A 5782-nucleotide genomic window follows, 5' to 3' on the forward strand; every position below is an offset into this window, starting at 1 on the left:
TTGAATTGGAAAACTCTTCTAAGGTATTGTATTTGTAACTAAAGAAGGAACGTTTATCATAATTCACTAGTTTAAATTTTACCTCTTTTAGACTTTTCAGCATCTGGCTCTTCTAGTGCTAAAATCTCAACTGTCGGTCGATTTTCCTTTTCCTGGATATATTTTTCTTCAATCTCAACTACCTTGGGATCCAAAGTCTTACTACTTCGTAAAGCAACTACTTTCCAGTGTTCCTTACCCAAATTCCTTAGATTTTTCATGCCACTCGGTAAGGTTGCTTGTGGTCTATTACGAAGTTTAGTAGCTAACTGACCTATTTTGTTCTTCAAATTTTGTAGTGTTGCTGAATGACTTTGGATTGTGGCTTATGAATTTGTTGATTGAACCCTTGAGGTTGATTTGCTCTATGATGTATGCAGAAGTTGTTTGGTGGAACTCCTTGGTTGCTCCAAAAAAAGTTTGGATGGTTTCGCCACGAAGGCTTATAAAAGTTAAAGTGTGGTCCTTATCTAATTTTATTTTGGTGTTCATTCCCTACATAATAAACCGACTCGAGATTTGATGGAAAATTCTTGAAAGAATGACTATCCCCACAGTATACACAAGAAATAACATCAAAGTGACTTGATGACTGAGCCGCAACATGATTTAAACCGTTAGTAGTAAACTGTTTCAACATTGAAGAGATAAAAGATGCCTAAGCTGATAGTAAATTGAGGGCGTCTTTTTCGTGCACTCTAGATACTCATCTTCCTAAAGCTGCTCGATTTGTCGGCCACTAGTAATTGTTACTGGCTATTCTCTCGATAATCTTATAAGCCTCATTATAAGACTTCGATTAGAGAGCACCATGCACAGTTGTATCTACCACCAATCTAATATATGTGTTGAGACCATTATAAAATGTCTCCAACTAGATGCAATATGGAATCTTGTGGTGAGGGCATATACAAAGTAACTCATTGAATCTTTCCCATGCTTCGTATAAGGATTCATCACCCATGTGTTGAAAAGTGGTAATCTCATTTCGCCACTTAGCATTTTTGCTAGGTGGTAAATACTTTAACAGAAAGCTTTCAGCAAATTCTTACCAAGTAGATATTGAATGGGGTGGCAATGAATTAAGTCGTGCTCGATCTCACAACGAGTATGGAAACAACTTCAACCTCAATGTGTCTTCAGTTACACTGACTACCTTAAAGAAATCTCTCACCTCCATGAATAGTCGAAGGTGAATGTGTGGATCTTCTGTGGGTATTCCACTAAACTGGCCCATTACTTGAAGCATCTAAAATATCACAAGTTTCAGTTGAAATTGTAGTGCCCCGATCTGCGGTCTCCTAATTCTTGGATTTAACTCATTAAAAAGAGGAATGACATATTACCTTATAGCTCGATCCTTATCACCAGCAATAAGGATTGGATTATGAACATTAGCGGCTCCATTCCCTTGAACATCATTTTGATTTTCAAGGTCCATCTCTACCGCTTGTCTCTGGGTAATATTTCTAGTCTTCTTTGTCTAAATGTCCATTAGATATTAGGGTTTATAGGGAGTAAATCGATGATTCGTTCTATGCTCATAAACACTTGAAAATAAATTACAAAAAATAAAGAATTAAAAAAATTAATTAAATAAAATAAAAATAAATGAACCAAATCATAAGAAATAATTTATCAAATAATGATTAGATTAAAAATCCTTGGCAATGACACCAAAAAGTTGTAACAAGTAGGTTTGTGCTATTACCAAAAAGTTTGTAACGCGTAGGTTTGTGCAATTATATACAGTCGTTATCAAGTAATAAGTAAGTATAAGAGTTCTTATCTCTACAGGGACTGTATTTAATTTGATACTTGTAAAAATTATGAATCACAAATTGGTTACAAAAAACACATTAATTTGGGGGATAGATGTTAAGATTAAATTAATTAACTAAATGCAAATGAGATGAAATATGTAAGGTGATGATTTAGCAGCGATTTTCACATGTTTAATAACAATAACATGGATAAGCTAGAATAATTACAACATTCGACTTAATTCATTTTTCATCATGCTTAACAATGTTCAAAAAATATTCCATGGCAACTTGATCTTTCATTAATTGGGAATCTTATATAAGTTCAACCAAATCTTATACTTAGAAAATATATGCATAAACCAATGTCATAATTTAACTAAAGATTCCTTAGAATTTATGTGAAGTAATAGGGACGGATCAAGTTTGAAACAATTTAATCACACAAAAATTATGCAAGGCAATAGAGCTCTCCTTCCAATTATTGCATTCATTAATTGTCATTTGATCAGGATCAATCAACTAATTTTAATACATTCAAACATATTTTAATGTATGAAATACATATATGATATTAATTGGAAGCCTGAACGATTGAGGCACAAGACATCATAAGCATGAAGCAAAATGAATTTTATCAAATTAATGTAATCATTGTAGCTGAACAAAATTAAGTCATCATTGTCAATAGGAAAACATCAAAACAAATTGCAAACATATTGAATAAACAAAATAAGGTTAAAGAATAAGAAACTCTTAATGGTTTTTGCAGCTCTCCGAAGACCGATCATGGTGGCTTCATCCAATTCTTGTGATTACAAAATGCTCCTTAAGATGGCTGGCTTAGAGAGGTTTTCCTCAAAGGAAAATGGTAGCTAAAGGGAACAGGAGAAATTGGAAGGCTTATGCGTGGAAGGGATGGACGAAAAATGAGAGGAATGTAGATTGATGAATTAGCTAGTGATGAGGGATGAGGGATCATTGAAATGAAAAGTGAGGGTTGATATTATAGAAGTTTGCTAAAAATAGCTTGAAAGATCCCTTGGTTCTCTCTTTTGCTTGATCGGCTTTGAAATGTGAAAAAGAAAGTTGATGGTTGCTTGATTTCATGCATGAATCATACAAGGGGTTGGACAGTTTCTTGGGTATTAATTGGGAGTTGACTTCTTATTCTTTCCCAACTACAATGACCTCTAAATAAATCTTCCAAAAGCTTATTTTAGGATGCTCAAATGCCTTTGCCGAATTTGGGTCATTCACCGCATTGTTGGACGGTTTTCACACCCAATTCATAGCAGACTTAATCTTTTTAAACAACCATCTTCCTAGTTAGGTTGTATAGAATTATTAGGTCAAATTTAATAAGCTTTCCATCCACATGATGTACAATTTAACTTGTTCTCATGTGTGATATTATTCAGCTCCCATGGTTCATTAATTCAACAGTTCTTCTGCAACATTTTGGGTAACAATTAACATCCAACATAAAATAATAAATTATGCAAAATGAATACTGATTTGTATAAAATTGCAAACTTTACTTAATTTATGTCTAGTGTCTTAGTATGAATGGAAATCACCCAATTAGATATAAAATACTCAAGATTAACATAATTTCTAAGTAAAAAGGTGATATAAACAGCTATAAAAAAGTTATATAATTTAGAGTATACAGTTTTGTAGGACAATTATGAGGACAAATTCCAGATACAATCGACACTTTTCAAGTTCCATTAGGAGGAACTATATATGTATATGAGGTGATAAAGGTTAGATTAGGGGGATGGTTTTTCTTTCTTCAATATCACTCTCTAGTTTTTCTTCTTAAACTTATATGTTTTCTTCTATTATTAAGCTGGAAGCGAAGGTTTTTAAATTAATCAAAGTATGTTTCACCTCTTGGTAAGTCTTTAGCTCTGTAAGTTGAGTTTTTGGAAGAATAAGGATAGTAAGAAGCATTTTAACTATAATGCCCTCAACCCGATCCGATTCTTCAGATTCGAGTCTTAGGTGTTACAACACACACATATACAGACTTTTACTTAACTTACTTATCTATGTTTAACAACTCGATTGAGAATAATCTTTCAACTAACTTTAATTTGATTGCATTAGATTTTACAATACAAGGACTTACAAGTGAATATCATAATGTACTTACATAGTTCTATAAATTTTTCCTCTAAGTGATATTACTAACCACAATTGTTCTATCCACGTGTACGGTATACATCACAAGGGCTTACAAAAGAATCTCTAAACTTATTTACAATACCCCTATTAGACTCGATGACACTAACCCAAACTCACTCTATATGCATAATAGCTTATCTCGCCATTCCTTTAGCATAACCCTGGCGTCGTCCATTTCTGGCATAGTCTCATGGCAGCATACCTATGACGTGAAACACGGTGGTAAGTTCATGATAACTTAATGAGTAAACCCTTCATTACCTGAGTCATATTCAAGAACTCCATTATCTATCTCATTGTTTTTATCCTTGGCTTAGGTGAATACATCATTAAGCTCCATTCTTTATGCCATAGAATTCATACCTTGCCTTGAGATCATAACTTACCTTTTCCACCTTCGTTACTTCATTCACTTTCTTCACCTTACCCCTTCATGATTTCTTACCCATTTCTACTTCAAAGAACCACATAGACAGAATATTGTTGATAAATTTGTTCTATAAGTCCATTTGGAACATACTCTGGATTCGTCACACACTCTGGTGCATTCTAGGTTATCTTGTTCATGTCTTAATATTATCCAGGATTTACCACAACATTTCATACTGATATGTTTCTTACAAGTTCGCCATACATACTATTTTTTTGGGGTTTGTCATACTCACCATTTCTTTCTTCAAGGTCTGCCAGAAAGGTATTCCTTTCAAATGATAGTTGTAAGGGCTTTCCATACTTACAATTTCTTTCTTCAAGGTTCACCACAAACGCGTTCTCTTCAGATGATAGCCACAAGGGCTCTCTTTTAGATTATGCCACGAAGGCTTTTCTTTCTATAGGTTGCCACGAAGGCTTCCTTCATCAAAGATCACTATGAAGGCTTCCTTTCAAGAGTTCACCATAAAGTATTTCCTTTCAAAGGTTTGCCACAAAAGCATTCTTTCTCTGGTGTCTTCACGTTAGGGATTTGCCTAAACTAACCTTTCGTGAGGTTTGCCCCTCACCATTTGGGTCACACAGAAACCCATTAGGTAATAACCTTCCTTTAGTTCTTTTCATATGATGTCATAGCCCAGCTATGGTTTTACACAATATGGTCCTTTTCATTTTAGTGACATGGCCATGGACTTGTCCTTTTCTAGAGTACGTGTTTAAAGTCTCGACGCTCCCCTTTAAACGACTCTATGGAGATAAACATAGACTCATCATATATATTGACTTATTCATAACAAATACATTCCATAGCATATTTTTAAGACACATACATACATATGTTTCAATCATTCATAGACAACCATCCTTCAGCCTCAAAATTCATATTAAGTACTTAGACTAATCAGATCTCATGCTCTCCATACATATAAGGTCTATCAAACACTCATTTTACATCAGGATCGTCATACCATACTCATCTAGTTTCCATTTCATGTTTCAGTCACTTTTATGGAAGTTTCTAGAACACTTAACATACATGCAAGAGTCGACTTAGGAACTCACCTGATTGAGATGTTTAGTAGCTTGAGCTTCGGGTCTAAGATCCTCTCAGGAACTACAACAACTACCACATTGGAGAACAAAAAAAATCATTAAGAACCATCTGGGTAACCTTAAATCTCATCTTAACCCAAAAAATCCCAATTAGCCTAATTTTACCAAACACTATTATAGATCTATGTTTTCTTAACTATTAGAGTCATAAATCTTACCTTGATGTGGAGAAATCGCTGATCAAACTTAGGAGTTCTATCTTAGCATAAAGAAATTCCCTTATTGTTCTTTTAACCTCAAAA

General features: G+C 34.0%; 1 non-coding gene across 1 annotated transcript; it reads left to right on the forward strand.

Moving 5' to 3' along the window:
• The first annotated feature begins 929 nt into the window (after positions 1-929).
• LOC121225583 (small nucleolar RNA R71) lies at positions 930-1036 on the forward strand. Its single transcript, XR_005923445.1, has one exon. It is a non-coding gene; the product is annotated as a small nucleolar RNA R71 (small nucleolar RNA).
• The last annotated feature ends 4746 nt before the right edge of the window (positions 1037-5782 follow it).

The sequence above is a fragment of the Gossypium hirsutum genome, chromosome A03 (genome assembly GCF_007990345.1).
Source record: "Gossypium hirsutum isolate 1008001.06 chromosome A03, Gossypium_hirsutum_v2.1, whole genome shotgun sequence".
In the NCBI taxonomy this organism is placed as follows: Eukaryota; Viridiplantae; Streptophyta; class Magnoliopsida; order Malvales; family Malvaceae; genus Gossypium; species Gossypium hirsutum.